A 9,963-nucleotide genomic window follows, 5' to 3' on the forward strand; every position below is an offset into this window, starting at 1 on the left:
AAATTTCCCTGCCTGCCCGGGACCCTGGCCATTGACAGAACACCTCTGTGAGTAGTTCAATACAATGTCCAAGGCATAGGAAATTTTAAAAGTTTATAACGGTTCCTATGGGTGGTGAGGTCAAGTTCAATGGGCCAGAAAAAAAATACAATAGCACAAGGAATTATTCATGGATTACTATTTCAACAAGTTGTTTTTCTTTTTTAAATTAAGACAGTTGTAATATCTTTGGATTCAAAATTGTAAGTCACCCAAATGGATCAAAATGATGCCCTTGCTGGTACAGCTCTCTGTGCTGAGCAAGGACCACACTGAACCAAGGATGGGGGCTGTCACCTGCTGATGCCACGTCCTCAAGTGAGGCCCCAGGAGGTGCGGGTGGGGCCCCTGGGAGGGTGGAGCCCCCATGTCCCTCCAGGAGGGCACTGTGAGGAGGCTGCACTCTAGGCAGCTGAAGTCTGCTCAGCTGATACCGCCTGGGCATGTACTGAAGGTCCCGTCAGGCTCTCCTCAGCAGACGCTCCTCCTCCACCTGCGAGCAGACTTTCCTAGACCTGCACTGGGAGCAGCTCTGCTGGTCCTAGCACCAGGACTGTGTCCTACACATCCCGTGTGGATGCCAAGTGCAGCTCTAGGGTCTGCTTGTCCCTGCTGAGCACGGTGTGGCCCAGGACCCTGAGTCTGTGCAGTCTGCTCAGACGAGAGCCAGCAGAACCCAGCACTGACAGTCACTGGGCCCCAACACCCTTCTCCCAGACCCCTTCTGTCCAGCGCTGCTCACAGTCACGTGGTGCTGAAGCTGCCACTGTCGCTGTCAAAGTCAATCATTTCTGAGCAGTAATAACGCATCATTTTCATCATGAAACTTTAAAGAAAATCACATTTAGCCCTCATAAAATTATGGCTTCCAAGAGGAGAAACTCTGTTTTATTAAATATTTTAACACTTTCTTCCACCCTAAGTCAGGTTTGAGCACTTGGCACTGGTTAAAGGAGGTGTAGGGAAGGACTTTCTCCTGGAAGACCAAGAACTCCCTTGTGAAGCCGGAGATGTTTGAGACCTTCCACAATGGGCTCCCAAATGCAAGCACATCGGTCGCCTCAGTGTCTGGGATGGATCCGGGAGGTCGGAGCTCAGGTTCCTGCGCTATTCTGGAGCCCAGGGCTGGTTTGTGAGATCTGGATCTCAGAGATCAGTCAGGGAAGGGAGAGCCACTCCAGGGAGAGCAGGGTTTCAGCTGCAAGGCCCACGGGCTAGGCCACGGCCACCAGGAAGCTGGAACCAGTGTCAAGGGGAAGCCCTGGAAGTTCTGTAAACAGGAAGGATCACAGCGCTCTCGACTCAGCAGGATGGAAGCTATGGAGCTGCGGTGGATGAGCCCAGGTCACCTGAGGAGCTGAGGGGTGGAGTCAGGCCCTCACCAGGGTGGTGGGAAACTGGTGAGGCAGCAGCTGAGGCTGCAGAGCCAGAAGGCTTCCGGCTTTCACTGCATGCTGTTCACTTTCAGACAGGCGACCGGGCATCAGCACTGTGGATAGAGGTGACCTGAGGGTGACAGTAGTGACAGTGACCACACAGCTGGGTGAGGAGGCCAGAGGAGGGATGTGCCCCTGGAGACTGTAGCCAGGCAGCTCCCCAGACATGGAACCCTTTGCTGCCCAGCATCGTGCTTGGTGTGACACAGCGCAGCTGCCTCATGAGTGCTGCCCAGGCCAAGCCAGCTGTGAGGGACACTGTCTTTGCTGGGCTGCAGAGTCTAAGACACAGTGGGGCAAAGGGCAGTGGGAGGGCTTACGAGGGAGAAGGCCACAGTGCAACAGATCAGCCATCTGCAGATGCCCCCTGGATCAGGGCACCATGAACAGATGGAGTCAGGACAGAACCTGGATGTAAACTGGTGCAACCACTGTGGAAATCAGTGGAGACTCCTACAACTCTGAAACCAGAACTTCTATTCCCACTGTTCCCCTTCTAGGTATTTTCCCAAAAGAGTTAAAGATGCCATATTTATGGTGATCCATGCAGACTCATGTTTAGAGTAGCACAGCTCTTATAGCTCTTCTCTTGTATAGAAGCACAGCTCTTAATAGCTAAATATTGGAATTGGCCTACATATCCATCAACAGATGAATGGATAAAGACAGTGTGGTATTTACACACAGTAGAGTACTACTCGTCCCTGAAGATACACTTGAGTCATGTGTAGGAAAATGGCTGCACCTTGAGACGACTGTTAAGTGAAGTAAATCAGACACACAAGTTTAAATATGGTGTGGTTTCTTTTATATGAGAAATTCAATATAGATAGATAGATAGATGGATAGATAGAGAAAAATAGAAGACAGATAAATAGGAAGCAGAGAAAAGTTCAAATAATTCCCCAAAAAACTTATTTCAAAAATATTTTAATATGTAAGTTAATATGTTTCATTTATACTACTAGTTTCTTGTAGTTCATTGAAAAGAAAGTTTTATGCTATGTTTGTTTCTTCTTTGTAAGGTCTCTTTTGTCAGGGTAACCTTGGTTACAATATGCACTGTATTAACTATATCATTTTCTTTATTATTTAATGAAATTTATTTTTCCATTAAAAAGCATGAACTGGAATCACTTGTATGGAAATGGATACACCTGGAGACCACGACGTTGAGTGAAAGAAATCCAATACACCAGCTCAAATGTCACAGTTTCTCATATATGAGAAATCCAAAGCATAAATAAATTAAAGAGCAAAATAAAAGGTAGACATTAGGAGGTTAGGAAGAGGGACCTTTCTCAGGTAGGAAGGGAATCTAGAGATGAGGCAGGGAAAGGAGGTAAAGGGGAGGGAAGGCCGTTAAGTACCTCAGTGCAGGCCCCAGCCCCACACAAGGACTGCAAACGCTAGGCACTGCAAGCACGCTAATGAAAAGAAACTGGCGGCCTAGGTGCGTGTGCAGCTGCACGCCTGCATCCCAGAGCTGTGGGAGGCTGAGCCAACAGCGAGGCAAATTTAGGCCCAGCCCGGGCTCCTGAGTGACTTAATGAGGCCTATTCAAAAGTGAAAACAAAAAAGATCTGGGAATGTAGCCCCGGGTTCAATCCTCAGTGCTGCAGAAAACAAAACAAAAGAGGAAAGCAGTGCTGAAGGCCAAGGAGTGGAGGCTGGCGCTTCCGAAAGCGACAGCAGGAGAGGGAAGCGCGCAGGCCGCTGCTGTGTGGGTCTTCGGAGGGGCGGGAGGCCGAGCCCAACCCAATGAGTCGCGGCTCTGAAGACACGCGAGCTGGTCGTGGGGATCCACACCCAGGGGGAGGGAGGCCGCGGCTGCCCCGGCGTCCTGGGCACTGGGCTACTGACCACCACGCGGGGCACCAGCGTGCCAGACCCCTGGAAACCGCTGCAGAAGGAGGAGCAGCCTCCTGGAGAAGTGCTGCGTGGGTACTGAAGCCCATCGTGCTCTGGATGCCGCAGGGGACAGCGACTCGCGTGGATTTACCAGCACGCAGCCCAGCCGCAGGGCAAGGGTCGCTCTTCCTGCGGTGAATCCCGCCTGCCTGCTCTCCCCTTCCCGTTGCTGCTTTGCCCCTGCCTGTCTTTCCCTGAATGCAAATCAGCCCCAGCGGCGGCTGTACCCCTTCTTCCTCGTTCTCTCCCTGGACGCGCAGGCCGGCCTTCCTCAGTCTTTTGCCTGTCACTCGGTCCCTGGTGCCCAGTGTGCTAGGTGATGAATTAGCCATCGCGGCTCTGCTCCGAGCCGCGGCTCTGCTGTCCAGGCTGGCATTTCCCACTGCTGCCTCCATCCATTACCCGGTGCTGGCCCCACGCTGCAAATCACCAGAGACACACTGCCCTTTCCCCACGGCAGGGCTGCCTGCCTCACCGTGCGTGCCAGGGCTCTCTGTCAGCTCACTGCTGGCACAGGCGGCCCTCAGAGAGGCCCCGTGTGGCCCAGGGCCTTGCCCAAGAAGGGGGCTCAAGCCCTGCCTCAGTCCCTGAATCTCCCACTCCTGATCTCCGACTCTCCACAGGTGTAGAAATAGTTTTCAGTTTTCAAAGCTGAATATTCCCAGTAAAAGTTAAATGTCCACGAGTGTCAAATATGACATCCATGATCAATCAGGAACATATTCATTCTCACAACACATCCACTGGGGCAGAGGTACAAGTCAAGTAGGAACCATGAAGACGAGGAAGGGCCACAACCCCCAAACTCGGGGCTGGATAATCCTCGGGAGGGTCCAGCCCCTCACCTGCATGGCCCGCAGAGCCCACAGTAGTGGTTCAGCCCGCTGTTTCCGTGCCCTCCGTGAGCCTGTGCCTGCCTTCCTCCGTGCACAGGCTGCTGCGGTGTTCAGCCCGCAGCCTTCTCTGAGGCGGCTGAGGACTCGGCTGTGTCTGCAGGAGCCGCACGCCGTAGCATGTCCCTGTGCACATCCTCCAGGTGACCACCTGCAACCCAGAGGGGTCAGACACTTGGCCCGGGCTCAGGTGCTGATGAACTGGGGTGAGGGAGCTGCTTCCCAGGGCTCTGCTTAGGCCACTGTGCCGAGCACAGCTGGGCGTGCTTAACATAGCTACTTCTAGGAAAGCGGACAGAAACCACACACGCGGGCCGACAACCAGAGGGAGGGCTTCCTGTAGTCCTGGTCTGGTTTATCTGCTCACTGCCTGTATTGTGCTTTGGGCCCCAACACCTTGATTTACTTGAGATACCTGCAATCAAAATGTCTAATTCTGTGCTGATTCATCCAATTACCATTTATGAATTGCCACTTGTATCAGCTGGGAATGAGAGAGAGTAGAGAGACAAGGTATTTTAAATGTATCACTGCCACCCAACCTGCAGCAAGTCTGCCTGAAACCATGTCACATGGCTGCACGTGGCTGCTCAGTGGCCCCGCGGGGAGGACCTGTCCCTTGCAGGAGGCTGTGTTGGAGCAGCAGCTGGAAGGGGACCAGAAGACGATGCACTCTGAGGGAGGAGAGGGGAGGCAGGTAGGGCGGAGAAGGGATGTTCTTCACTAAAGCACGGCTTGGTGCAGGTTCGAGGCCATCGTGCTTTACAAGATGGGCAAAAAGCACAACTTTGTGAGGTTGGAGAGCCCTGGGGCGGGAAACTTGGGAGCCTGACTGAGTTGTCTCTGCCAATTGGCGCCCCCTGCACTGCGGTCAGGAGCAGGCCTCGGACGGGAGACGTCCCTCTCTGTAGTGACCAGGAGCGGGGCTGAGCACAGGCACGAGGTCAGCCCTGAGCTGGGTAACGGGGCCCCGCCTGACCAGCTGTGCTTTCTGAAGAGATTTCTCGGGAGCTCTTAAGGGGAGGGCGGCCAGAGGAGAGGTGGGGCCGCCAGGCACAGCGGTGCACACTCCACACATGCAAACATGGACACAACACAGGCCAAACACAAATGCACACACCTGCATGTGCACACTAGTACCAGCCACATGCATGCACACATGGATGCACACAGCACACATGCTTCCCCTGAGCCATTGCACATACCCACACTATGCATGTGAACATGTGAGTTCACGGGCCATACTGCATGGACACATGCAGAGTGCATGCACACATGTACAACACACATGCCACTGCGCGTCCATAAGTACACACACACACATGCATGCACGAGCTGCTCAGGATGGTGACCAGAAAGACCTCTTTGCTGCTGAGGTGCTCAAGCAGCAGGGTTCCCAAACCCCTTCCCTGACAGATGCGCAGGAGGAAGCAGTGCAGAGATGCAGACGAGCAAACTTCCCAGTCGGCTCCAGGATGCCCTGTCCCACACACGGCTCTGTTCCTGCCACAGCAGCCGCTGTCCTCACGGATCCGCCAACAGAGAAACACCAGGTCTCACTAGGAGACAGCCTCAAATGCTTTCTTTTTTGTCATTTTCATCCACGTGAAATTACCATCCAGCTTAAGGGATTCCAGGGGTATAAGCCCTAAAGTAATTTTTTTGCAGAAGTAATAAACTCCTGTAAATCGAAAGAAGCGTTGCCATCTCAACTCCCTCTTGGAATTGCTTGTGTGATGCTGTGTCCCATAATTGTACCTTGTTTTAAATTCATATGTATTCATTTCATAAAAATGGTCTATATTTTATACTGATAAATTTATCAACAGAAAAAAGATGCTGCAGAAAGATATAAAAAATTACCTGCCAAAATAATGATTTATGCTGGTTTTGAAGCTTCCCCTCTATTATTCATGTGCATAAGACATTCTTTTCTCATTTTGACATTTACTTCACATTATAGAAACGCGCTCTCGTATGCCAATGTCTTCACTGAACAGCAGTAGGGAGGGCGGGCCAGGTATCAGTGCTGTCTCTCTCACCCTCCTCTCTGGCCCTGACAGCATTGAGGGTCGCTGCTCCACCACACGGACAGATTGGGAGCAGGGGACAGCCCAGCACACAGTGAGGAGGACGGACTTCCAGGGCAGCCCCGGCATGGGACAGACAACAGCACGGGCATGCACATGCACGGGAAATGGGGCTGCCTTTTTGGCTGTGGAGGCCTCGGGTGATGCTTACCTGAGAGGTTTACGTCGGCCCGCCACCATGCCATCACTACGGACTTCAGGAGCAAGATGCTGTGAACAGAGACGGGCGGGACGAGGAGCCTTCACACACTTTGCCTCTGCCTGCTTGTCTGCAGGAAGCTTCCAACAGTAGCGCCTGACTCTGGAGGTGGAAACTTGGAAACTCGGAGTGTTGTGAGAGGCGGGAAGGGTGGTGGGCAGAGGTCTGGCTGTCCTGGTTGCTGGTGCTGCAGAGGCTGCGGAGGGCCAGGCAGAAGCTGTGGAGATTGGCCGAGCAGGAGCAGCCCGGGCCTGGGACCCCTGGAGCTTCCCTCAGCTGCAGGACAGCGTCTTGGGGCACGCTGGGACCCCCCCGCCAGCCTCCCTACCTGGCCCCAGGCTGCAGCTCTTCCCGGGTGAAGCTTTGTCCCCTCTTCTGGGCTACTATTTAGAGAAGACTTTATTAGTTGCTATACCCACACTCTGACATACTCAGCACAGCGTTACCCTTGGATAACTGGAAAAATTCAATTTAACATTTCGAGACCCGTATGCCTGTTCACTACTGTAAAATGCCAGTCAGCTCGGCAAACCAGGGTACTTCCTCCAGTTACCAGCACAGTAAGTTTCCAAAACTCAAATTATATACATGTGTATATATATGTACCTGCTTCTACACACACACATTATATCAAATGACCAAATTCTGCAGGCATCTCAACCAAATTACACAGACATCTAGCACTTGCCATTAAAAAGTAGAAAGAAAAGAAAATAGTGGAAAAAGCAAAACCCCAGAAAGCAGCAAGGTTCTGCTAGGGCTGCAGCCAGCACATTGTCTATTGAAAGCGCTGTGAGCAACAGCATTATCCAGACGCCCCAGGACGGCCCCATGCAGGTTCGAGAAGTTTCAGATCTGCAGAGGCTGACAGTGCTGCCCGCACCTGCGATGCTGGAGGACGCGGACCCAGAGCATCACCAGGCTGCTCTGACCCCACCCTGATGGCACCTGGGCCCCGGCGGGCTGACAGCCCTGGCATGGAGATGCATCCAGCCCTGGTCCTCGGGAAGCAGACGGGCTGGGCACCTCAGCTCTCCCAGGGTGTTTGTTTTCGTGCCACTGGGATTGAACCCAGGGCTTTCACGCTGCACTACATCCCCAGCCCTTTTCTATTTTGAGACAGGGTCTCTCAAAGTCGTTCAGTCCCCCTGTAGGGGGTCTAATTTGGGACCCTCCTGCCTCAGCCTCCCAGAGTGTTGGGATTACAGTCATGAGCCACCACACCCAGGTTCTCCCAGTGTTGCTACACTGTCCTCGTAACAGCCGCCCCACGTCCATCTGCCCCACCTGTACTCCGCTCTGCCCTTGTCTTCCGTTGTGGTGTCGCCTGCATGATGAGCGGGCAACGTCCAGCCTCTGTGGCCCGTGTCATTGGCCGGGGTCGCCTCCTTTGAGATCTCCGCTGTGGGGAACAGAGTCCCCACTTCTTCCTCCTGCCACCGCTCCACACAGAGGTCAGCTTCTCCTGCTCACACAGGAGCCCGGCGGCGACCCCTTGTGTGCTCCAGGGCTGAGCTCAGGGCGGCTGCACCAGAGGGACCTCGTGGGTCCTGACTCAAGCGCATGCGCGGCGTGCAGCTGGCGATTGGTGGAGTCGTTGCCATAGGAAAATGGGCTCTGCTGCGCCCTGTTAATTCGCACCTTGTGATTCCCGAGTTGCCTTAAGGGCCGGATTGCATGTGGCCCGTCCTCAGCCAAATGCAGCCACGACCCCGAGGATGAGACGTCCACTCCTCCCCAGCATCAGCGAGGCTGGTGGATGCCCAGGACGCGCCCGCATCGTCCCGCGGGACCCGTGCCTGCGCCGCCCTAACTGGGGCCCGGTGCTGCCGTCTTGAGCATTCCGGGCGATGTGGTGACACTGGTGCTTCCTGTAAGTGCAGGGCTCCACAGTCCCGCCGGTCCCGATGCCTCTAGGGTGAGGGTGAGCGACAAAGCAAATCACTAAGTTTCGGAGACTCTGATCGAAGCATACTGAAAAGCCAGAGGAGGCCGAGACCCCAGTGCTCACCTTTCTGTGCCCTCCGGGAGTCTCTCATTCCTTCTTCCCCTCTCCAGAGGCTCCAAGCATTTGTTCCTGGGGCTGCCTGCAGGCCAGGACACACATCCTGCTACCCGGGCCTCTCCCAGCTTCCTGCCCCTTCTGCTCTCTGCTGTGTATTTGTACACATTCACACACAGCAGGTCAGGGTGCCAGCTGGCCTCTCGGCTCCAGGTGGGTGCCAGCAACATGTTTAGATTTAGTGTCCCCCTGGCTGGGCCGTGGTGGCCAGCCACTGAGCCAAACGCCAGTTTAGACAGTGCTGCAAGATCATCTGCAGGTGGTCCGCATCTGCCTCTTCCAGGCCGATGCAAAGGCAAAGAGATTGCACTGAATTGTATGGGAAGCCCCCATCCAGACTGGGGAAGAACTCAAAAAGAAAGACTCAGGGGCTGGGGTGCAGCTCCGAGGCAGAACCTTTCCTGGCCTGGGTTCAATCCTCAGTATTACAAAATAAAAGATGGATTCCTGTGTAGAGGGGAACACAGGATAGAGGGAAACATGGCTCTGTAGCTAGAAGTGAGCCAGAGAGATAGGTAGATGGATGAGGATAGATGACAGGGATATAAGGGCGGCAGAGATTCACACACAAGAGACTGCAGAGCACTCTCAACCCCGTGAGCTCGCAGAGTTTTGTGTCTGTGTGGAGACATCCACTTGAATATGAATCTAGAATTCTTTTACTTTGTCTTTATCTAACAACAAAAATCCCACAGAGCTGAGTTTATACACCCAAGTGGATCCCAAGCCTCCAGAGTCCCCGTGTTAAGGCTGATGAAGAGAGAAGTTCCTACCACCTCTCTCCACTCCGGCTCCAGGTTTTAAACCTTCCGACGAAGGTGTATAAATGCATAATGCTACAATATTCAAATACCTTTTCAGCAAGAGCTTGCAAATCAGTTTTCAGTGTGATCTGATATTTGACTCTTTGAAGGAAATATATAAATAACAAATTGACTAGGCATAGATATTTATCTTTTGTCTTGACATAGGCAAAGCAATATTTTTAAAGTAATAAAAGGCTAGACTCAAAGTTGAGCTATAAAAAAGATGTGATACTTCAGAAAAGATGCCAAAATAGTAGGCGGTCATAAAGCGACACCAACAGACCCCATCTCCCCATGGCCGCTGGGTCACAGCGGTTAGGCATTTGGTGACTTTTGCCCATCTGACCACAAGGCTCAGGTTCACTGTGCTGCTGACCACAGTCCCGCAGGTGACCAGACACTCAGGTTTCTACCCAGCTCCTCCGGTCACGCTTCTCTGCCACTGCATGTCCCAGGGAGGAAGATGACCTGCTTTGTCACAGAAAAACCACCTGAGAAAATGAATCCAAGTCCTGAGATCTCTCAGA

General features: G+C 53.1%; 1 long non-coding RNA gene across 1 annotated transcript; it reads right to left on the minus strand.

Annotated features, from left to right (window-relative positions):
* Window positions 1-962: 962 nt before the first annotated feature.
* On the minus strand, window positions 963-8,106 carry LOC147824593 (uncharacterized). The gene is made up of 4 exons (XR_015442182.1): window positions 7,856-8,106; window positions 6,897-6,951; window positions 6,521-6,764; window positions 963-1,545 (listed from the first exon to the last, which is right to left on the minus strand). It is a non-coding gene; the product is annotated as an uncharacterized LOC147824593 (long non-coding RNA).
* Window positions 8,107-9,963: the final 1,857 nt, after the last annotated feature.

The sequence above is a fragment of the Heterocephalus glaber genome, unplaced genomic scaffold (assembly GCF_053883595.1).
Source record: "Heterocephalus glaber isolate CG9 unplaced genomic scaffold, H.glaber_assembly_v1.0 deba00001537, whole genome shotgun sequence".
Taxonomy (NCBI): Eukaryota; Metazoa; Chordata; class Mammalia; order Rodentia; family Bathyergidae; genus Heterocephalus; species Heterocephalus glaber.